The sequence below is a fragment of the Sycon ciliatum genome, chromosome 2 (assembly GCF_964019385.1).
Source record: "Sycon ciliatum chromosome 2, ocSycCili1.1, whole genome shotgun sequence".
Lineage (NCBI taxonomy): Eukaryota > Metazoa > Porifera > Calcarea > Leucosolenida > Sycettidae > Sycon > Sycon ciliatum.
Window position 1 is genome coordinate 33369738 of NC_088644.1, and position 25014 is coordinate 33394751.

At 46.9% G+C, this 25014-nt stretch overlaps 2 long non-coding RNA genes and 1 other non-coding gene across 3 annotated transcripts; 2 read left to right on the top strand and 1 right to left on the bottom strand.

Annotated features, from left to right (window-relative positions):
• The first annotated feature begins 240 nt into the window (after nt 1-240).
• Nucleotides 241-3632, top strand: LOC135810844 (uncharacterized). Its single transcript, XR_010552420.1, has 4 exons — nt 241-413; nt 1150-1271; nt 1776-1876; nt 3417-3632. It is a non-coding gene; the product is annotated as an uncharacterized LOC135810844 (long non-coding RNA).
• A 7033-nt stretch (nt 3633-10665) lies between these two features.
• On the bottom strand, nt 10666-10771 carry LOC135811018 (U6 spliceosomal RNA). The gene has a single exon (XR_010552492.1). It is a non-coding gene; the product is annotated as a U6 spliceosomal RNA (small nuclear RNA).
• Nucleotides 10772-13807: 3036 nt separating this feature from the next.
• On the top strand, nt 13808-17357 carry LOC135809755 (uncharacterized). The gene is made up of 4 exons (XR_010552237.1): nt 13808-13980; nt 14717-14838; nt 15343-15443; nt 16983-17357. It is a non-coding gene; the product is annotated as an uncharacterized LOC135809755 (long non-coding RNA).
• The last annotated feature ends 7657 nt before the right edge of the window (nt 17358-25014 follow it).

The window sequence follows — 25014 nt, forward strand, 5'->3', positions numbered from 1 at the left end:
GCAGAGACTTGGCCACGGGTGGTGGCTGCAGTGCGAGCACCATGGGCGCGCAAGGTAAAGCGGTCTCGCAGAAGAGGACTAGCAAGTCCATTCAGGCAGCGGTAAACAAACACATAGGTTTTGAAGTTGAGGCGTTTCTCAAGGGCGTACAAGTTAGTATGACTGTATAGAAGAGTGGTGGGAGTCATTCTATCCAACGAAAATATTCTCTTTAATGCTACGCGGCTGGCAGTAACAGTCGATGCGCCAGAGCGAAAAAAAGCCCTTTTTTATTATCCCGGTCAGCTCATTTTGTACAGAGGTGAAGATGACGATTCCGTGAAGAAGTAATGGCTGACGTTGTCGAACATTCAGACCCACTGGAGGCGTTTCACAGCCTGGAGCCCGCCGATAAGGAATTCGATGTGACTTGAGTAAGTACTAAAGTAATCCGTACTATTTTTGGGGCCAGCTATTGAGCCATTGGGAAGTTTCGTGTCGTCGTTTTCTTACAGTACAGTCGTAGAAATTTCCTCCCTTCTTTGGTATTCAGCCAGTAATGGACTCCATCAAATCTTACACAATATCCGAGATAGCAGAAAGATAGTCCCAACCAACCTGTGTAAAGATCTGGTCATGTCTATGTCCAGACCTACTGCTAACTCAAATGGCACGAAATGAAAGAATTTTTTTGTGATACGTGTAAAATCCACGAAAGTGACATTTCATCACACCTAAGTTTCAAACTATCCCAGGTTACAATAGTTTCTCGCCCATATAGCAGCAGATGGATTGTGTTCCCGGTATATCACCATTTCCAGTGGAAGTAGTGTGTTCCACGTCTATCCATGCTCATTGAAACTCAGGCAGATGTGTATATTTGTGTATTTCAGGTCAAAATTCGTAGTGCATTCCATGTTTCTAGCATATATGCCATAATTCCAGTAAACGATAACACGCACGCATCACCTGTGTGCACATTGACTCAATCTTGGTCCAATTCGTTGCTGGTTTCTTGCTTTTCAGTCTCCTCAAATGAAACAACCTTTTGCTTACTGGAACTGTCGCATTCTTCCCTCGCGGAGGTGTTGTTGAACAGAAAGTGTGGCATTTTAGCCCTGGCCTGCATAACAGATTTGCCTTTTGCACTCGCATTGTATGATCCTGCAGTGGACTTGCATCCACAGCCTTTTGTGAGGCCTGTGACAGGCTGTCTGACTGCTGCAAGATGTTTGTCAGAGCCCCACACCATGACTAGGTCATTGGTTCTTCACAATCCCTACCTTGAAGAGGTGGGTAGTTGATAGTAGATTTTGTTGCTTAAATTAAGCGATAATCAGAGACAACAATTATTCCAGTGTAGCTCAATTCCACTTGTAAGTTTTACGGCACCGCCATCCATGGACTCTTGGTACTACTCCATACTGAAGTTTCACTGTGTGTGGAACCCGCCTGTCTGTGTTAGTGTTTTGCTTTGACGTCGCTTCGTCTCAGTTTCTTCCTCAGTGCTTGTTGTGATTGGCATGTGGCGGGCAAATGGCCATGGAACTTCAACTGTGGTACTTGCATCAATTGGGCTAGTGTGACCAGTGGATGGTAGTTTATTTACATGTTGGACTGGTGTGCCACGTAGCCTTCTGCTGGCATCCTGGCACTACATTTGTTGCCAGGGTACCTCTTTGTCGATTTTGTCCACAGACACCACGCTCACACTCGGCATGTATACATGGAGCTGCAGGTCTTGAATGCCCTTCCCTTTTGCTATGTTCACCATTGTCATTCTGTATGTATTGTAGGTATTATGGCCAGCCGTTACTCCCCGTCGAGAAAAGATCCCTGCAAGCGTACTTGACTGGCTGTATGCGTCTAATACGTCTGCAAGCACCAACTGAAGTGGGTGAGTGCGAACTGGATGACTTACTGTAATGTCGTGTATGAAAGCCTGGCCTGGCGTATTTCTGTAGAAGCCGGTGTGGTGGCTAGGCCTCTATTTACATTATGTTGCATTATGTTTGTAGTCAAACCAAACTTTTTATGGTTGCCGATGCAAAATCCACATTATTGTGCTAGTTGCATATCTTGAAACTCAGGCTTGTGTTCAGAACAGGCTTCTGCATAAGACAGGCTTTTATAGAAAGCAGTGGAGTTAGTGAAGGACTGTTCCTACTTCTTGTAGACACCACAGGTACTACAGGTATGTGTGTGAAGCTTCACTCCAGGGGAGAAAACGAGAGCGAGGTGGAATTGTGACCATCCAGTATTGTCCACCCTCATGACCATAGTTTGGGTTGGATAGTCCTGTCCCCAGGGAAAATCGCGGAAAAATCCCAGAGTTTGCGGTGTAACTTGCAGGTAAATATGGCATAATTTGCGGTGAATTTGCGGTAAGTATGCGGTGAAGATTATTGATATCAAGAGTACATAACCCCAAGAGTGTGCAACTGCCTGCACAACCTCTATGCTGTGCTGCGACGGCAGAACTTCACATCACGTGACATGGTTCAAAAGGTTATGCTGGCAAACAGTGCAAAGTGACCACAAGAGAGTTGTACCCAAAGCTGGGCTGCGTACAACCCAGTATCTATCATGCACTAGAGTGCACGGGTTCATCACGTGATGTGAAGTTCTGCCGTCGCAGACCCCATAGCTAGCTGGAGTTGCACACTCTTGGGGTTATGTACTCTTGTTGATATGCGGCAATTTTACCGGGGAGCCGGTCATGTGCCATGTGTATGCTAGGGAGCGCGCGCCCTACACGTAGACTCTCTACTTGACGTCAACGGCTCACAACGGTCAGCCGAACAGTGCACTGTGTGTACATGTAGCGCAACAAAAAAGTTCAAAAAACGCGGGAAAATCGCGGAAAACGCGGTCTTTTAAAAAATCGCAAAAAACGCGGCCGCGGAATCGCGATTTTCCCCGGGAACAGATACTCAGTAGTCTGACAAACAGACGATAAGTCCTTTATTCTTAGTTTCTCGGTACTCTCCTCCACTGTACATTGGCCTGCTCAGCTGTAGGTCAATTTGGTGGATAACTTTGACAGCTGTGTCCAAGGACTTGCCCTTTACTACATCGTGTTTTGGGGTTGCATTCGTCCTCCAGGGTTGTGTGTAGGCACCTGGACAGAGCCCGGTGCAGAGCTTGGGTGGTACCCAACTGGCTCACATGAGCATGATGCCACCTTTCTTAGCTTTGGGGTATGCAGTAGGAATGTGTGCCACTAGTCCCGCCTGCATCAGGGACAGTAGAGTTGGTAATGCTTGTAGCGGGAATGTTATGTGTCGGGTATTCGTCAAAGTAATACTATATTTATGCCATTTTAGCAAATAATGTTGCTCCATTGTGTAACAGTTTGTCTGCTACTTATTATACTCCGTCAAGCATTTCATCTTCTGCACGGTATTGTACTGCTTTGTCTGGTTTATTGCTGTCAGGTGCTGCACGTAATCATTACCCACAGCAGTGGTGTCGGTCAGTGGTGTAACTACCTTCCTCAACAATCACCAGCTGCTGGCTTGTGACAGTTTTGACGAAAATTAGTCGGTCTCTCTCATTCCGTTATCCCTTTGTCGACTCTGAGGAGATGCTCGACAACCACATAATTTGGTACTTCCCGTACAGCCTAGTATTTGCTTCCTACACCAGCCACAGTGCTTTTCTTCCCACATTCTTTTTTCCGCTGGACGGTTTGGGATTATCTTTTGTGTTACGTTCTTTCGTTTTCTGTTACATCCTTTTCCTGTTCTTGTGTGTTAACGTTTCAGTGGAATGGTGCAATGCATTTCCAACCAATGCAGTCATTCTCGTCTAAATTGGATTGAACTGTACAGGTTTCCAATGTGTATGGCATATTACTGATGTATTCTCAGTCATATTGAGGACACATGGGTGGGTAAACCGCTTACAGGGCGGTTCTCATCGGCAGCAGCAGGTACACTGGGACCCACGTGGAGATTGTGGGTGGTGTCCAACTAAAGCTTTCGTGCTTTGGCCTATGCCAAGGGCATGATACGTACCCTGTGCATGGAAAGACGACGAAAATCAGCAGCTTTGCAAATGCACCTCTACAGCCTGTTTCCGCAGTGACACACATTGTGGCTGTTTTTGATCCATTAGTACACTATGTTTGCTGCCGCAGACATGTGTCAGTATTGTCCGGTGCTACTGCTAACTCAAATGGCACGAAATGACAGGTTTCTCGTCGCTCGTCAATGGCTGAAGCCTTTCTTCTTACAAACCCGCCCGCCATGCGAACGGTTTAGCAAAACCACCACCCTCGCTCATGTAAACACTAGGGCACACGTATAGTATCAACGGAAAATGCACAACAATGCCTCTGAAAACTCTTCTTCTTGAGAAAATTGGCATTGACTGCCCGACTATCGATAAAAAATACGTCTCCAAAATGCAGCTGTTTGCATTTGAATTTTCCCGCGCTTTGGCATTTGGTTTGGATGCAGGCAGGCATAGTGGGATGGTCTAAGACCATGATTGAGAAACAGAGGGTGCCAGGTTCAAGTCCTGCTTGGAAGCGGAAGGATTTTTTCTAGCCGTGCTGCGACCCATAGTTAATTGGGAACTCGTGGCCTGGCACGAGGAAAACATGGATGCAGTGAATGGGATTTTCGGTCTTTGACCACTTGCTGGTGAGCTGATCTACTCACCTCCCACCGCTTTAGGAGCTGCATCTGCGCCTTGATCCTTGAAGGGTGGTGGCGTTCCTACGGATGCGGAAAACCCGGCTTCCAGCCGAGTCTCACGCGAACCGTGAATTTTTTTTTTTTTTTTTTTTGGCATTTGGGATAATAAAACTACCTCTAAACGTCGACTTTTCGCAAAACGGCGCATCGCCTGGTAAGAAGCTTGTCATATAGGGCGTGTGATAAGCAATGAATATATGCAGTGCTGCCAAACTCAAATGTGGACTGAATGATCGATAAATAGAAAAGTCGTTTGCCAAAAATGCTGATATTCTGCTTTGCATGGACAAATGCTCCGACCTTCCTATTGACATTTGCACATACTGCATCCACTTGGGTTGAGAAAGACAGATGTTCGTCAACCAGTATTCCTAAGTACCGAGCGTAAGCAGATGGGACTATGGAAGTGCCCCGGCAGTTGACTGCGGTGCCAGGTGGCAGCTCCGTGCCCGGTCGCCTGAGCAGGACAAACTGAGTCTTGGACGGGTTTAACACCAGTCCCTTCTGATCTAGGTAGCGATCCAGAGCGGCAAGGTCAGCACTCAGCTGGGTTGTGATGATCTGGATGGACTTGTGCCTGATATAGAGTGTGATATCATCGGCATAAAGTTGATTTAATGCATGTTGGAAGCACTGTGGTGCATCACGGGTGTAAATGCAAAATAGCAATGGGCCGAGCACGGAGCCTTGTGGGACGCCTCTTGTGCAAGGGCGGGCCCCACTTAGCTGTTGTCCTACTCTTACTCGCTGGACGCGTCTGGTCAGGTAGCTTGCAAACCAAGCAAGTTAGAATAACCCCATAAGATAAATGAACAAAACGTAGCCTGCAGGACCTATCCAGAAAGGAGAATAAAGGGGAGGGCGGGTGGGAAACTACAACGAAAAGAGAAAGACCACGATGAAGAGAAACGTTTGAGAACATGATTCTACCATAATATCACTTTAATGTTCAGCGATGGAGCTTGCAATCACATTTTGAGCAAAGCCAAGGTGTTCATTGATCTCATTGACCACTTGGTCCATGTTCACACGTTCAGCTGCTTTGTGTCGTATCAAATAAAAAATCAGCTTGTTCGCAAAGTGGGGCAGGCTAGAAGTAGACAAGCCTATGAATTTGAGAGGCTCAATATATGAACGGCTCTTCATAAGGCCATTCACCAATATGAAATCCATGTACAATTCGTCATGCGGTACAGCTTCACTCCATAATGAGTGGAAGCTTCGCCGAGTCATTACTTCTAGAATGCACAGTCCAAACCTCCAGGAGTCTGCTGATGGATTTACCATCACCCAATCGTGTCCTGTGTGGGCTAGGTCCAGGCGTGGGAAGAGTTCAGGCGGACTATATGCAGGAGTATCATCCATATGGCACCTATTGATGAACTCGCCTGCAAATTTAGCAGAGCCTAGGTCGATCAACTTCGCGATCCTTGTGCCGTCGGCTCGCATGCTAACGCAGAAGTTTGAAGGCTTTACGTCAGAATGCATAATACCTAGAGAGTTGAGGAATTGAAGACCTTGAGCAGCATCCCGCAGTAAACCGAGTCGCTCATTATCATGCAGCAGAGTGCTGGGCATCTGCGCTAGTGAGCCTTCTGGAAAATATTCAAGTTCAAAACCATGGTAGCTATTGAACATATACCAATAAGGCTTGCAGGTTGCAATGAACCGATCTCGTTTGTTCTGTCGAATTTCTTCCTCGCATCTTTGTACATACTGGGTAATCCGCAGTTCTTTATACAACAATTTCCTTCTGTACCTCTCTCCAACACCAGGATAAATCTTGCGTAGTTTCAGTACCGTTGTAGTTCCGGCGCTTCCTGTTTCCACCTTGATGACACGTCTTCTTTCTGTAGCATAAATGCAGTAGCCTGGAACCTCCATTTCCTCCACATCATCAGTAGTTGCGATAGTAATAGTTGTGCCGAAGTGGCATATAGACTTCGCTCGTGCCAACTCATCCGCGTCTACAAAGTTCTTGCTAAACTTTGTGAAATATTCCTCGAAGAAGGACTCCTCCACTGTGCGCGGATCTTCCGTTGCCATTACTTCTACTGCTTGTATTCCTGCTGACATTGCCTGGTCGTTATTAACTCCTCAGAAATACTTTCCCTCCAACAGGAGCAGAAGGGAACAGCAGCACGTCACGTTTCAAACCCTATCTTCAAATCACGCTCGGGAGAGTTCGCAAAGGCTGCTGCGGCGTGACGGAATACTCAACAAGCGAAGAGAAAAACTCTGTCTCTCACCACTAACTCAAATGCAAAGCGAAGTGAAAGAGTTTTGTCTCGCTCGGTATTTATGCTACATCTTTGAAATGCTCCACCCTTCAGCGTGCAGTTGCAGCAACGGTGCAGACTAAAGGCAACGGTGCACACTTGCAGCCTCCACACCACGGTCGGCACGGAGGCAGGAGGAGTGACTGCCCACCTAACTGTGGACGCTAAGGACCTCACCCTAGTCATAACTGAGAATTATTATTTCTGGCCAAGGGCAAGGCCCCTGTACGCGAGGCCATGGCACAGCCAAGACTGGCTCCACAGCAGTCGAACGACACGTGCAGGCGAATATGCAGAGGACATGTGCCACATGGCATGAGGTCGTGGCCGAGGCAGGCCCAGAATGTTATGGCTTGAATGTTCGGTTAACGTAGGCGTTAACCGTTGTTAAAGGGAAACTGAACGCTAAAAATAAGTATGGCTTATCCGAAGGAGAATTGGGCACTGATTCCGATGAGCTATGTCTCGAGCCGATCAGAGAAGAGGAACCGTGTCAAATTTCATAAATAACACCTTCCATATTTGGAAATTGGGCTTGATGACGTGCGTACTGCTTAGCTGTCACCATGCTGTGCATGCTCACTTGCTCAGCAGTGTAATTGAATGGAAGAAACCAATTACTTTGGTGTTTTGCAGCTCTGTTTCGTTCCCTGACGGTAACCAAATCTAGATGTAGGAATCTGTTGAGCAGGAGAGTGACACATGTCTTCCCAAAGGCTGTCCAGGCTGCAGGGGTGATGAAGAAGACACGATCATCACCCCGAGATCGATTGTAGTGAATTGGAAAACTCATGGTGAATTTGCTTCCACTCCAAGGCAATGTCGAGGTATGAAGGGTGCTTGTACTGCCTTCCAAAGTGAAGAGGAGATGAACATGGCTTTGCATAGCTGTTGTTCTATGCCAACTTACCTACTCTTGCTGGTACCGTAGTGGCATATTGCAAATTTCGTGGACGAACAACTCTAGTCACTAGTGGCTAGTGAGCAACACTAACAGGTGAGATTTTTCAATTCGACAAAAAATGTTTTTGTTTGAGAACAGACAGTGGCAGTCATTAGACTCAGTAGGTGTCTCTCTGCTGCTTCTTTCCCTTCATCCGCGATTGGCCCATATGTTGTAGTCTTTTGGACGCTGAGTCGACTGGTTTTGGTCCGAAAGGGCTGCGATGCAGCGTTCCTCCTTTATTCCCAATCGAACATGGTGTAACGAGTGGTCACGTGCTCCTGCGTACACCAGTCAGCTGGTCACCGTGCCTGCAGGGTACAACTTACTAGCCTGTTTGACCTTTTTTGGGTGCAGTCCTGTCACTCGAGTTGAACTCGAGTTGAACCTTGGTGTGAAAGTTGTCGCCTGCTGGCGTGGTGACCAGGTGATTTGGGCACCCAGGAGCACGTGACCGCTTGTTCAACTATGTTCGATTGGGAATAAAGGAGGAACGCTGCATCGTAGCCTTTTCGGACCAAAACCAGTCGACTCAGCGTCCAAAAGACTACAACATATGGGCCAATCGCGGTCATCCGTGCTTTGATAAGAACGAAACGGCGCTTTTAGTGGCATTTTGCATACAAATCCCCATCTAGTAGGGCGCAGTCACCCAGTTTCGGTGGAAGTGCGCGAGTTCGATTGGGATTCAAGTAGGAAGGGAGCGTCTCAGCCTTCTCGGACCAAGACCATTCAAGACTTCTCCACTGCGCGGATCTTCCGCTGCCAGCTGCTGCAGCGTGATGGAATACTGAACAAGCCAAGAGAAAAATTCTCTCTCACACCACTAACTCAAATGCAAAGCGAAGTGAAAGAGTTTTGTCGCGCCTTGGTATTTATGCTACATCTTTGCGTGGCTTTGCCGAGCTTAATTCAGCTACACCAGGTCATGACATGGTTTTCTCGAATGGTACTAAGTCTTGACAAAGCAGTTGAAGTACAATTCGAATCAGCGCAACAGCTAATTGCTCTGGACGATGACGAGACCAGTAAGAATTAGATACTTGACTATACCAACAAAAAGAATGGAAAAGCTGACAGGATTTTCTTTTCTACTTGTCCAGAGCCGTACCTTCAAAGACAGCTAGCGTGATGTGTTTCTTGCCGGCCCTATGGCTCCCTACAGTCAAGGCTAAGGACCACTAGGGAGGTTAAGTCGCACGTAATTCGTGTGTACCTGACGTATGTGTACCACCGCTGAACCAAAGTCCAACCGAGCTTTGTTGATTGGCAATAGCCGACGTTACGTGCGACATCACAGAAGTCTCCAACGCCTACCACAGCATTGTAAGTGACCCGTCAGCCACAGCTTCACATTCGTGTTGGTGCACAGCCGAAAGACTCTATGCTGACCTTGCAGTCAACCACCTCAGATGACGTCAAGCTCCTTGGAGGCTCCTACAGTCCATTCAGAAATAAATGAACTTCTAGCTTTTGGCCATAAATGGGTCAAACGTTGAGTTTTTTTAGAATTTTTTTCTGCAATCCCATATGGAATCCTCTTCCAATTATGTTTCTGAAGTTTTTTTGTCCAAAAAGCAAGCCATAGCAAGAATAGGATTTCGGCCAGGTTTTGCCCCAAAAGCACTGAATTGGGAAAAACCATCAAAATCCAGGCCGTTTGACCCCGCCTGCAACAGTGCATTCTGCGGTTCGAACCCCAGTTCAGGCACCCTTTTTCAAATTTCAAAGTTCGCAGCACTGCACTGTGTACGATGAAATCACGAAAAATCGCCAAATACGGGAGCTCGCCAGAGCCAGGACCCATCTTTTTATGAATGGACTGTAGAACTGATAAATAATTCCTGCGAAGCCATATGCAGTGATGTCATCCCTAGTTGTTTGCTACGTGCTTGCGCTGAGCAGTTGCCTTGGTTGGTTGGTTGGTTTATTTTAATTCGCACAATAAACGGGAACTAGGCCCAATGATAATCTAAAGGCGAATGGATAAAACCCATTTAGAAAAGAGAGGACTGGAATTAGAAAACTACGGAAGAAGAAGTATCTGACACAGGAGTCAAGCGGGTATCAGGGGTGACAGGGTGGTCGAGGAGAGCTAGGGGGAGGGCTAGTCTCAGCAAAAATTATGGTAGGCAACTTTTGCTAAACTTTTCCTGTCTTGCTATTGTCCGAACGTCATCCGGCAGCAGGTTCCAGTGTGCAGATCCTGCGACGGACGGCCGAGAAGCGCCAGAGCGAGTGGAGGATGGCTGACTGAGCAGACCACTGGACCTCTGATGGCGGGTTCTCCTGCCAGCAGATCTGACGAACAGTACAGACAACGTGGCACTAGCTTTCCCGTGAAGGCACCTCCAGGCAAACACTAGTAGTAGCTTGCGCTTGCCGAGTTCGCCTATCCGGTGCAAGCCGTGCTGCACCAGTAGGAGATGCACGGTTGTCTAGGTTGGATGGCAGTCGATAGTTGATAATATTTGGTGTACATTTGCAGAATGATTCATACTCATAGACCCTTTTCTCAGTTTCTCATTAAAAAATCCGTTTTCGGGTTTTACGCCTCCCCACTTTGTTGGCCTCCTATACTTGATGACGTCATAGGCACCTCAAAATTCACTTCCTCATCTTGTACTGTCGCAGATATACGAATCTCAAAATTGTTTCATCAAACTTCAACAAAACCTATAATAGTGAAGAAAAAACATCTTTCAAGTACCATGCCCGGCGCCCGCATGGTGCCAAACACTTCACTGTAGCCTGGACTGGCAAAAATATGGAACGCTTCACGAATTTGCGTGTCATCCTTGCGCAGGGGCCATGCTAATCTTCTCTGTATCGTTCCAATTTTAGTATATGTAACACCGAAGTGATACAATATTATTATCATCGGGAGTGGCTTATATACTGCCTACGCCTTTGCAAGTGGGTATGATCATGAAACGCGTTACGGACAATACGAATGGACACTATAATTATTATAACCTAGGAATTTAGCGAATGCATGATCTGCGAACAAGAAAGATTTCCTTGGCTTGTGGTGTCTCGCGTGGTGCCCGCCTACTGCGTCGTCATGGCAACTGCCAGTGTAAACCAATCACAGGTCAGAATGTTTTAAAAGTTGCTGTTGACTTAGGGCATGAATGGTGTATATTTTGTAGACAGCATCCACGATTCTTGGTAGCAGCCTACCCAAAAATTTCATATGTCATTCAATTGACCGTAACTTTGGTGTCTCTCCATGAATTTGAGTGAATTTTTCACCACACACTCCTGCCACTATGCTGGCCCTCTGGACATGACTTACAAGTTCTTGCACCTCACTGACAGGCTTTTGAGGCCGGAAAAAATTCCGGCATAGTGCGACGGTGTAGGCCTCGACCAAATATGCTAAAAAAAGAGCATATTATGCTCGTCGCATATCAGGGAAAACGTCCATAATATGCCAAAGATTTAGCAAGATATGCAAAAAGATATGCCAATATATTCCAAAATATGCTCGACATAAGCAGGAAGTGTAGATCATTTCAGTAAAATTACAACCTTGGAATAGTCAATGGCTTCACGGCTATCATGCTTGTGGTGCAAATCAAAACACATGCGGAATTGTATGGATGGGGTGTGTCCCCAGCAACAGTAGCGATAGTGTTCATCCATGGGGAAATGTAGCAAACGCCTCAACCATTCCCGGCAAATTTATCCATAAAAGGCATTTCTGAACGCATTTTGTTCATAATATGAATGTTTTGTCCTCATTTTCTTCAGAATATTTGAATTATATGCTGGCTTCATGCCAATATTCCCTTTGTCGCTCAATATGCCATAATATATATGAACTGTCTCACAAAATATACTGAAATATGCGCAAGCATATTTGGTCGAGGCCTACCACGGTGTGCGAGACACCCAGGAGCCAACAAAATGCATTCACAAGTTTTTTCACATTTTCTTGCCCATTCTGTCCGTGCGCGGGACCCAAACCTAAAAAAAAGGTCCAGAAGCAGCCATGGGTGGTGGGATAGGGCCCCTCAACGTGGCCCTGGAATCTGTCATTACAGCACAAGTGGGCGTTCTCTCACAGACTCCCACAGACCGAAGTCAATTTTTGAATTTTTGAAGGTTTAGGGCGTGCTACGAGATCGTACCTTTGATACAACATCCAGTGCTGGTATGGGACCTCCACAGCAAGCCATTTCCACAGCGCTGCAAACCAAATCCAGGATACCCTCAAAACTCGGCAAAGACTACCACTCACGTTCCACTACTGCCTAGTACTGACTCCTACCTGACTTCTTGACACGACTCAAACTTACCAAAGTCACTAAATCAACGTCAACTACAATCATCAAGCCACATATCTGCAACGTCACGAGGGTGCTGGCAAAAGTCCTGCTACGGCGGTGGGCTTCGCCCGCCGCCGTGCAGCCCAGTACGTGGCTAAAGCGGGATTCACAGAAGCTTTTTTGCGATGCGACACGCGATGCGACGCGATCTGCGATGGATGCGTGCGATGCGAACTCGCGAAATACCATTCACAGAAGAAGTCAGCGATGCGACAAAGTTTTGCTGATTTGGGTACGTCACCATGATATTCGCGCGGTTTGACACAGCTTGTAAAAATTTATAGGCAACTCTTGCACCTTTGTACAACTTTGCTGTAGAAAAGGTCAAAATCGTACACCAAATCGCTTGTAGCATCGCATCGCATCGCAAAAGTTGAGCCAAGCTCAACTTCTGCGATGGCCTGCGATGGCCCAGTTGCGGCAGTTGCGTGGGGTGCGACATGGCTGCGATTTGGGGTTTTCCCCGTTTCGCGTCTGTCGCATCGCAAAAAAGCTTATGTGAATCCCGCTTAAAACACTTGATTTTTTTGGACTTTTTTTGGACTTGGAGCAAAATTCTGCACACATTCGTGTGTTTCCAAGAGCGCAGCGTGGAGAGGTGGACGGTTAAGATTTATCGTCACTGTGAATGTAAAAACTCCCTAAAATTTTTGGCTATAACATTGATTGTTTTGGTTTCCTAATTTAGTGACGACTTTCAACTGATAAGTGTCACGACATTTCTCGCTACACATATCCTGGCACACACTGAGACATAGACAGCATTAGCAACAACACACGATGTTTTTGCCAGCTAGCTGGCCTCTGCGTACACCACAGACACACCCACACACCACAGAAAGATACAGATCACAGTAGTAGTGTGGTCTTTGTTCACTCACGGTGGAAGATGGAAGAAGAGCTTAGCATTGTGTATACATGAGCAAGAAGAAGGGCATGCCACCTCACACATATACATGTATACATGTACACGTATGTACCAGACCAACATGATGCAAAAAGTGAACCGCTGTGGTGAATGGGGCCGCCGGATAATTAACCAGCCCGAAGCTGGCGGAAAAAACCTCAGGACCCCGGCGGAGGCACAACCCTGAGGAAAAACCGGTTATTTATTATTATTATTATTTATTCTTCTTTTACTAGGGAATTCCCAACAGGCGTCAGCGCCTTTTTACAGGGAACCCTAGGTATAATTTGATGGATGAGCGAAATTCAGCTGGTGAACTAGACATGCGGCAAGCCGGTGGAAGTGTATTCCACCTGGCAGCGCCCAAATAAGAAATTGCACTAAAGCCATATCGGGTGTTAGCGGGGGGCAGAACAAGAGCAGCAGAGACTTGGCCACGGGTGGTGGCTGCAGTGCGAGCACCATGGGCGCGCAAGGTAAAGCGGTCTCGCAGAAGAGGACTAGCAAGTCCATTCAGGCAGCGGTAAACAAACACATAGGTTTTGAAGTTGAGGCGTTTCTCAAGGGCGTACAAGTTAGTATGACTGTATAGAAGAGTGGTGGGAGTCATTCTATCCAACGAAAATATTCTCTTTAATGCTACGCGGCTGGCAGTAACAGTCGATGCGCCAGAGCGAAAAAAAGCCCTTTTTTATTATCCCGGTCAGCTCATTTTGTACAGAGGTGAAGATGACGATTCCGTGAAGAAGTAATGGCTGACGTTGTCGAACATTCAGACCCACTGGAGGCGTTTCACAGCCTGGAGCCCGCCGATAAGGAATTCGATGTGACTTGAGTAAGTACTAAAGTAATCCGTACTATTTTTGGGGCCAGCTATTGAGCCATTGGGAAGTTTCGTGTCGTCGTTTTCTTACAGTACAGTCGTAGAAATTTCCTCCCTTCTTTGGTATTCAGCCAGTAATGGACTCCATCAAATCTTACACAATATCCGAGATAGCAGAAAGATAGTCCCAACCAACCTGTGTAAAGATCTGGTCATGTCTATGTCCAGACCTACTGCTAACTCAAATGGCACGAAATGAAAGAATTTTTTTGTGATACGTGTAAAATCCACGAAAGTGACATTTCATCACACCTAAGTTTCAAACTATCCCAGGTTACAATAGTTTCTCGCCCATATAGCAGCAGATGGATTGTGTTCCCGGTATATCACCATTTCCAGTGGAAGTAGTGTGTTCCACGTCTATCCATGCTCATTGAAACTCAGGCAGATGTGTATATTTGTGTATTTCAGGTCAGAATTCGTAGTGCATTCCATGTTTCTAGCATATATGCCATAATTCCAGTAAACGATAACACGCACGCATCACCTGTGTGCACATTGACTCAATCTTGGTCCAATTCGTTGCTGGTTTCTTGCTTTTCAGTCTCCTCAAATGAAACAACCTTTTGCTTACTGGAACTGTCGCATTCTTCCCTCGCGGAGGTGTTGTTGAACAGAAAGTGTGGCATTTTAGCCCTGGCCTGCATAACAGATTTGCCTTTTGCACTCGCATTGTATGATCCTGCAGTGGACTTGCATCCACAGCCTTTTGTGAGGCCTGTGACAGGCTGTCTGACTGCTGCAAGATGTTTGTCAGAGCCCCACACCATGACTAGGTCATTGGTTCTTCACAATCCCTACCTTGAAGAGGTGGGTAGTTGATAGTAGATTTTGTTGCTTAAATTAAGCGATAATCAGAGACAACAATTATTCCAGTGTAGCTCAATTCCACTTGTAAGTTTTACGGCACCGCCATCCATGGACTCTTGGTACTACTCCATACTGAAGTTTCACTGTGTGTGGAACCCGCCTGTCTGTGTTAGTGTTTTGCTTTGACGTCGCTTCGTCTCAGTTTCTTCCTCAGTGCTTGTTGTGATTGGCATGTGGCGGGCAAATGGCCATGGAACTTCAACTGTGGTACTTGCATCAATTGGGCTAGTGTGACCAGTGGATGGTAGTTTATTTACATGTTGGACTGGTGTGCCACGTAGCCTTCTGCTGGCATCCTGGCACTACATTTGTTGCCAGGGTACCTCTTTGTCGATTTTGTCCACAGACACCACGCTCACACTCGGCATGTATACATGGAGCTGCAGGTCTTGAATGCCCTTCCCTTTTGCTATGTTCACCATTGTCATTCTGTATGTATTGTAGGTATTATGGCCAGCCGTTACTCCCCGTTGAGAAAAGATCCCTGCAAGCGTACTTGACTGGCTGTATGCGTCTAATACGTCTGCAAGCACCAACTGAAGTGGGTGAGTGCGAACTGGATGACTTACTGTAATGTCGTGTATGAAAGCCTGGCCTGGCGTATTTCTGTAGAAGCCGGTGTGGTGGCTAGGCCTCTATTTACATTATGTTGCATTATGTTTGTAGTCAAACCAAACTTTTTATGGTTGCCGATGCAAAATCCACATTATTGTGCTAGTTGCATATCTTGAAACTCAGGCTTGTGTTCAGAACAGGCTTCTGCATAAGACAGGCTTTTATAGAAAGCAGTGGAGTTAGTGAAGGACTGTTCCTACTTCTTGTAGACACCACAGGTACTACAGGTATGTGTGTGAAGCTTCACTCCAGGGGAGAAAACGAGAGCGAGGTGGAATTGTGACCATCCAGTATTGTCCACCCTCATGACCATAGTTTGGGTTGGATAGTCCTGTCCCCAGGGAAAATCGCGGAAAAATCCCAGAGTTTGCGGTGTAACTTGCAGGTAAATATGGCATAATTTGCGGTGAATTTGGGTAAGTATGCGGTGAATATTATTGATATCAAGAGTACATAACCCCAAGAGTGTGCAACTGCCTGCACAACCTCTATGCTGTGCTGCGACGGCAGAACTTCACATCACGTGACATGGTTCAAAAGGTTATGCTGGCAAACAGTGCAAAGTGACCACAAGAGAGTTGTACCCAAAGCTGGGCTGCGTACAACCCAGTATCTATCATGCACTAGAGTGCACGGGTTCATCATGTGATGTGAAGTTCTGCCGTCGCAGACCCCATAGCTAGCTGGAGTTGCACACTCTTGGGGTTATGTACTCTTGTTGATATGCGGCAATTTTACCGGGGAGCCGGTCATGTGCCATGTGTATGCTAGGGAGCGCGCGCCCTACACGTAGACTCTCTACTTGACGTCAACGGCTCACAACGGTCAGCCGAACAGTGCACTGTGTGTACATGTAGCGCAACAAAAAAGTTCAAAAAACGCGGGAAAATCGCGGAAAACGCGGTCTTTTAAAAAATCGCAAAAAACGCGGCCGCGGAATCGCGATTTTCCCCGGGAACAGATACTCAGTAGTCTGACAAACAGACGATAAGTCCTTTATTCTTAGTTTCTCAATACTCTCCTCCACTGTACATTGGCCTGCTCAGCTGTAGGTCAATTTGGTGGATAACTTTGACAGCTGTGTCCAAGGACTTGCCCTTTACTACATCGTGTTTTGGGGTTGCATTCGTCCTCCAGGGTTGTGTGTAGGCACCTGGACAGAGCCCGGTGCAGAGCTTGGGTGGTACCCAACTGGCTCACATGAGCATGATGCCACCTTTCTTAGCTTTGGGGTATGCAGTAGGAATGTGTGCCACTAGTCCCGCCTGCATCAGGGACAGTAGAGTTGGTAATGCTTGTAGCGGGAATGTTATGTGTCGGGTATTCGTCAAAGTAATACTATATTTATGCCATTTTAGCAAATAATGTTGCTCCATTGTGTAACAGTTTGTCTGCTACTTATTATACTCCGTCAAGCATTTCATCTTCTGCACGGTATTGTACTGCTTTGTCTGGTTTATTGCTGTCAGGTGCTGCACGTAATCATTACCCACAGCAGTGGTGTCGGTCAGTGGTGTAACTACCTTCCTCAACAATCACCAGCTGCTGGCTTGTGACAGTTTTGACGAAAATTAGTCGGTCTCTCTCATTCCGTTATCCCTTTGTCGACTCTGAGGAGATGCTCGACAACCACATAATTTGGTACTTCCCGTACAGCCTAGTATTTGCTTCCTACACCAGCCACAGTGCTTTTCTTCCCACGTTCTTTTTTCCGCTGGACGGTTTGGGATTATCTTTTGTGTTACGTTCTTTCGTTTTCTGTTACATCCTTTTCCTGTTCTTGTGTGTTAACGTTTCAGTGGAATGGTGCAATGCATTTCCAACCAATGCAGTCATTCTCGTCTAAATTGGATTGAACTGTACAGGTTTCCAATGTGTATGGCATATTACTGATGTATTCTCAGTCATATTGAGGACACATGGGTGGGTAAACCGCTTACAGGGCGGTTCTCATCGGCAGCAGCAGGTACACTGGGACCCACGTGGAGATTGTGGGTGGTGTCCAACTAAAGCTTTCGTGCTTTGGCCTATGCCAAGGGCATGATACGTACCCTGTGCATGGAAAGACGACGAAAATCAGCAGCTTTGCAAATGCACCTCTACAGCCTGTTTCCGCAGTGACACACATTGTGGCTGTTTTTGATCCATTAGTACACTATGTTTGCTGCCGCAGACATGTGTCAGTATTGTCCGGTGCTACTGCTAACTCAAATGGCACGAAATGACAGGTTTCTCGTCGCTCGTCAATGGCTGAAGCCTTTCTTCTTACAAACCCGCCCGCCATGCGAACGGTTTAGCAAAACCACCACCCTCGCTCATGTAAACACTAGGGCACACGTATAGTATCAACGGAAAATGCACAACAATGCCTCTGAATACTCTTCTTCTTGAGAAAATTGGCATTGACTGCCCGACTATCGATAAAAAATACGTCTCCAAAATGCAGCTGTTTGCATTTGAATTTTCCCGCGCTTTGGCATTTGGGATAATAAAACTACCTCTAAACGTCGACTTTTCGCAAAACGGCGCATCGCCTGGTAAGAAGCTTGTCATATAGGGCTTGTGATAAGCAATGAATATATGCAGTGCTGCCAAACTCAAATGTGGACTGAATGATCGATAAATAGAAAAGTCGTTTGCCAAAAATGCTGATATTCTGCTTTGCATGGACAAATGCTCCGACCTTCCTATTGACATTTGCACATACTGCATCCACTTGGGTTGAGAAAGACAGATGTTCGTCAACCAGTATTCCTAAGTACCGAGCGTAAGCAGATGGGACTATGGAAGTGCCCCGGCAGTTGACTGCGGTGCCAGGTGGCAGCTCCGTGCCCGGTCGCCTGAGCAGGACAAACTGAGTCTTGGACGGGTTTAACACCAGTCCCTTCTGATCTAGGTAGCGATCCAGAGCGGCAAGGTCAGCACTCAGCTGGGTTGTGATGATCTGGATGGACTTGTGCCTGATATAGAGTGTGATATCATCGGCATAAAGTTGATTTAATGCATGTTGGAAGCACTGTGGTGCATCACGGGTGTAAATGCAAAATAGCAATGGGCCGAGCACGGAGCCTTGTGGGACGCCTCTTGTGCAAGGGCGGGCCCCACTTAGCTGTTGTCCTACTCTTACTCGCTGGACGCGTCTGGTCAGGTAGCTTGCAAACCAAGCAAGTTAGAATAACCCCATAAGATAAATGAACAAAACGTAGCCTGCAGGACCTATCCAGAAAGGAGAATAAAGGGGAGGGCGGGTGGGAAACTACAACGAAAAGAGAAAGACCACGATGAAGAGAAAAGTTTGAGAACATGATTCTACCATAATATCACTTTAATGTTCAGCGATGGAGCTTGCAATCACATTTTGAGCAAAGCCAAGGTGTTCATTGATCTCATTGACCACTTGGTCCATGTTCACACGTTCAGCTGCTTTGTGTCGTATCAAATAAAAAATCAGCTTGTTCGCAAAGTGGGGCAGGCTAGAAGTAGACAAGCCTATGAATTTGAGAGGCTCAATATATGAACGGCTCTTCATAAGGCCATTCACCAATATGAAATCCATGTACAATTCGTCATGCGGTACAGCTTCACTCCATAATGAGTGGAAGCTTCGCCGAGTCATTACTTCTAGAATGCACAGTCCAAACCTCCAGGAGTCTGCTGATGGATTTACCATCACCCAATCGTGTCCTGTGTGGGCTAGGTCCAGGCGTGGGAAGAGTTCAGGCGGACTATATGCAGGAGTATCATCCATATGGCACCTATTGATGAACTCGCCTGCAAATTTAGCAGAGCCTAGGTCGATCAACTTCGCGATCCTTGTGCCGTCGGCTCGCATGCTAACGCAGAAGTTTGAAGGCTTTACGTCAGAATGCATAATACCTAGAGAGTTGAGGAATTGAAGACCTTGAGCAGCATCCCGCAGTAAACCGAGTCGCTCATTATCATGCAGCAGAGTGCTGGGCATCTGCGCTAGTGAGCCTTCTGGAAAATATTCAAGTTCAAAACCATGGTAGCTATTGAACATATACCAATAAGGCTTGCAGGTTGCAATGAACCGATCTCGTTTGTTCTGTCGAATTTCTTCCTCGCATCTCTGTACATACTGGGTAATCCGCAGTTCTTTATACAACAATTTCCTTCTGTACCTCTCTCCAACACCAGGATAAATCTTGCGTAGTTTCAGTACCGTTGTAGTTCCGGCGCTTCCTGTTTCCACCTTGATGACACGTCTTCTTTCTGTAGCATAAATGCAGTAGCCTGGAACCTCCATTTCCTCCACATCATCAGTAGTTGCGATAGTAATAGTTGTGCCGAAGTGGCATATAGACTTCGCTCGTGCCAACTCATCCGCGTCTACAAAGTTCTTGCTAAACTTTGTGAAATATTCCTCGAAGAAGGACTCCTCCACTGTGCGCGGATCTTCCGTTGCCATTACTTCTACTGCTTGTATTCCTGCTGACATTGCCTGGTCGTTATTAACTCCTCAGAAATACTTTCCCTCCAACAGGAGCAGAAGGGAACAGCAGCACGTCACGTTTCAAACCCTATCTTCAAATCACGCTCGGGAGAGTTCGCAAAGGCTGCTGCGGCGTGACGGAATACTCAACAAGCGAAGAGAAAAACTCTGTCTCTCACCACTAACTCAAATGCAAAGCGAAGTGAAAGAGTTTTGTCTCGCTCGGTATTTATGCTACATCTTTGAAATGCTCCACCCTTCAGCGTGCAGTTGCAGCAACGGTGCAGACTAAAGGCAACGGTGCACACTTGCAGCCTCCACACCACGGTCGGCACGGAGGCAGGAGGAGTGACTGCCCACCTAACTGTGGACGCTAAGGACCTCACCCTAGTCATAACTGAGAATTATTATTTCTGGCCAAGGGCAAGGCCCTTACAACTTACAACTTACTAGCCTGTTTGACCTTTTTTGGGTGCAGTCCTGTCACTCGAGTTGAACTCGAGTTGAACCTTGGTGTGAAAGTTGTCGCCTGCTGGCGTGGTGACCAGGTGATTTGGGCACCCAGGAGCACGTGACCGCTTGTTCAACTATGTTCGATTGGGAATAAAGGAGGAACGCTGCATCGTAGCCTTTTCGGACCAAAACCAGTCGACTCAGCGTCCAAAAGACTACAACATATGGGCCAATCGCGGTCATCCGTGCTTTGATAAGAACGAAACGGCGCTTTTAGTGGCATTTTGTATACAAATCCCCATCTAGTAGGGCGCAGTCACCCAGTTTCGGTGGAAGTGCGCGAGTTAGATTGGGATTCAAGTAGGAAGGGAGCGTCTCAGCCTTCTCGGACCAAGACCATTCGACTCAGCACCCCGAAGACTACAACTGGTGAAATTTTAATTTTTGCCTTAACTTCCCCTTTTTAAACGTGGCGTGGATTCGTCTGGGCTACGCATGATGCAGCGCAGGATGCATTCGGGAAAGTGCCCACTGGTTCTGCTCCGAAAGCAAGCACGAACCCTCGCGTTGCATCCTTATCCACTGAACAGAAGAATCTGCACTGCCGCATAAACGCTGAACCTGATCCAGAGCATCGTAAAGCTTTAAAGATTGAAAGATCTGCAAAACTCCACGAGATTCGAAGGATACTACAGAAGGAGGGCGAGCAATATTGGCAACGTAAGGCTGTTGAAGTAGATGCTTTACGTCCTGACCCACGGTCCTACTTCAACGCCATCAGCAACTTACGCCAACTACGCTCTGGGAAGAAGGCTGCGCCTGTGCGTCTTGCTGACGCAGACGGCAGAATCATGGCAGACATCTCATGGAATCTTAATGCCTTTAATGAATATTATGAATCGGTATTTTACACTGATGGCCAGCCACTCGACCTCAGGCAGCAATCAAATGAGGAAGATCCATTCACAATCGAAGAAGTACGGTCTGCAATTATCAAGCAGAAGTCTGGTGGTGCTGTCGGTCCTGATGGTATCAGTGCTGATGCTTTGAAGTCAGCTAAAAACCTTCTCGCACCCTGGCTGACGAATTTCTTCAACGCTGTTCAAGCTACAGAGTACTGTCCTGACGACATGCGCTGCGGCCTCATCGTTCCCATCTACAAAGCCGGCAAGCCTCTAGGACATCCAAAAAGCTACCGCCCCGTTATGCTCCTTTCTGTCGTCCGTAAGATCTTGACGTCAATACTCACCCGACGACACACACTCCATGTGCAGTCATATGTGGCAGAGAGCCAAGCTGGTTTCCGCCCTGGCAGATCGACCACGGATGGTGTCTTTTACGCCAGGACGATGTGTGAGCGCGCACTACTTGGCGACTGGTCATATTCATCGGCACTATTGGACTTCAGTGGTGCGTTTGACACTGTCATTCGTCAGGTTGCTCTGGAGAGGTTAGCCACTGCTGGCGCACCAACGTCCACCACTGCAGTCCTAGTATCAAACACAACAGCCCGCACGAAGCTTGGTAAACAACTAAGCAAACCATTTCCAACGAACATCGGCGTCGTCCAGGGTGACCCAATGTCACCAATAATGTTTATAACTTACGCCGAAGGTTCCATGCGTAAGATCCGAGAGCAAGCTCTACCCGCGTCAGACCTACCAGCAACTTTCACACAATACGCAGACGACACCACTGCCCATCAGAACGAGCGATCATCTGTGGAAGAAACCGTCCGTGTGTGTGAACCCGTTTTCTCGGATGACAATCTGAAGCTGAACGTGGCAAAAACTCAATATTTTACTGTGACCAAGGAAGATGATTCCTGGAAATCGGTGAAGCTGCTGGGGAGTATGCTAGGCACAGCAGAAGACATAGCAGCCAGAGTGTCTGCTGCAAATCGGGCATTTGCAAGCATTCCATGGAAACGCCACAACCTGAATTCCAGGCTGTGTATGTTTTCCTGCCTGATATTGCCTGTCTTACTGTATAACTGTGCGCTTTGGACCTTATCGCAAACATTAACCGACGTCGTCAATGTATGGCACCGGAAGAAACTACGTACCATCATTGGTATCACGTACCCACAACGAATCTCGAACACAGCGCTGTATGCCAGAACCGAGCAGACCCCACTATCCCAAGTCTGCAGGCAACGGAGACTGCTGTGGTTCGGCCATGTAGTGAGGGAAGGCGAAGAATCGTCCTCTTTCCAAGCCCTCCTAATGTCAATCAACACAACAGACATACGACGACCCCGAGGACGACCCCGTCTGAGATGGATCGACGTTGTCAAGAAAGACTTACAATGCATTAATCTGTCGCTTCTGGATGCTGTGCAATCTGCTTCTGATAGAGCTGCTTGGCTCGAAATTGTTAACAGATGCGTTGACCTCATGCAATGAGTGAAATGCGAACTGTCATTATTATTATTATTATTATTCCCCTTTAACAGTCACGTACCATTGCTTCGCTGTTGCAGTGTTGCATAACCCTCCTTAGTGGATTACGTGTGTGCACAATCTTGCTCTCTCTACATACTGACTACATGCCCACGCTCTGCGCATGCGCAGATTTCCTGTGCGCACAACAGTCAACAGAGCTTGCTGTCTTTCCAGTTTCTTTGCCTGCAGAGTGCAGTCAGCTTTCAAATTCTGAACTCAAAAATTCTGATTTCTGATTTGAGTTTGCCCCCGTCCCGCTTCAGAGTGTCAGTCCTAGTTCTGCCGATTGGCTGCCGTCTTTAGTGTTCGCTTTCCTTGTTCTCTCTCAGCTCAGTCCCGTCACGCTACGTGTCTTCAGCGGCCAGAGATTATTTGAGTATTATATTCTCACGATGGCTCGTTTCTCGACCAGACAAAAGACGCCATCGGCCAAAGTGGCAGCTCAACCTTCGGATACAGCACGTAATGTGCGTGTGCGGCGAAATCCTGTTCATCTTCAACCGCCCAGAACTCCAATACCTCCCCACTCGGATTCTGTTGTCTCCGACGTGGCGCTGTCAGTTTCTTCTGCCGCCGCCTTGAATGTGGCCCCTGCACAGCGGTGGGCTTCGCCCGCCGCCGTGCAGCCCAATACGTGGCTAAAACACGTGATTTTTTAGGACTATTTGGACTTGGAGCAAAATTCTGCACACTTTCGCGTGTTTCCGTGATCCGACAAGTTGCGCACGGTCTGCTCAGATTCAAATACAGTGCTGCCAAGAAATGACAGCGTGCAACAAAAAAATCTTTCCTTGCAAGGGCACATTTTCGGCCATAACTCTTGAAAAGCGGTGTTTCGGGCAACATTACCAACGCAGGCCAAGACCAGCACGTCGATGGATAATTTTGTTGCCAAAATCTCTGCTCAATTATAGGTTTCATGTATATCCTGCTGGTTTGTCTCCTCCTTTGCCTTTATCACCTTTAGAACCTTTCTCACCCTCAACTTCTTTGGGTATGCCACTTTCTATGTAGAAAGTGCGCAATTGCGCCACTATACCCTATAAATATACTCACTCCTTTAACTTCTATTTATTCGTTATCTACCTCCACCGAGTAGCTCTTAATGAGCGAAATAGCTGTCTGGAGGAAATGGAACATCTACGGAAAGAACGAACTTCCTCGCTATGGAGTGTGTTGTGAATGAGGGCCAAGAGCGCAGCGTGGAGAGGTGGACGGTTAGGATTTATCGTCACTGTGAATGTAAAACCTCCCTTAACATCTTGGCTATAACATTGATTGTTTTGGTTTCCTAATTTAGTGACGACTTTCAACTGATAAGTGTCACGACATTTCTCGCTATACATATCCTGGCACACACTGAGACATAGACAGCATTAGCAACAACACACACTGTTTTTGCCAGCTAGCCGGCCTCTGCGTACACCACAGATAAACCCACACACAACAGAAAGATACAGATCACAGTAGTAGTGTGGTCTTTGTTCACTCACGGTGGAAGATGGAAGAGCTTAGCGTAGTGTATACATGAGCAAGAAGAAGGGCATGCCACCTCACACATATATGTACAGGAATGTACCAGACCAACATGATGCAAAATGTGAATCACTGTGGTGAATGGGGCCGCCGGATAATTAACCAGCCCGAAGCTGGCGGAAAAAACCTCAGTACCCCGGCGGAGGCACAACCCTGAGGAAAAACCGGTTAGAATAACCCCATAAGATAAATGAACAAAACGTAGCCTGCAGGACCTATCCGGAAAGTGAGAATAGGGTGGGAAACTACAACGAAAAGAGAAAGACCACGATGAAGAGAAAAGTTTGAAAACACTGACAGAAAACCAGCTGACGCAATCCTGGTGCCGTAACTATGGTGAAAATGCTGGCAAAAAATACATTTTTCGTTTCATTCCCTACGCTCAGCCAACGAAAAATAACACTACATTGAAAAACACTTTAATGTTCAGGGATGGAAAAAATTAAGGAAGAATACAGTACAAAAGTCAAGGTAGGAGTTTACATGATTGTACCATAAAATCACTTTAATGTTCAGCGATGGAGCTTGCAATCACATTTTGAGCAAAGCCAAGGTGTTCATTGATCTCCTTGACCACTTGGTCCATGTTCACACGTTCAGCTGCTTTGCTTAGAC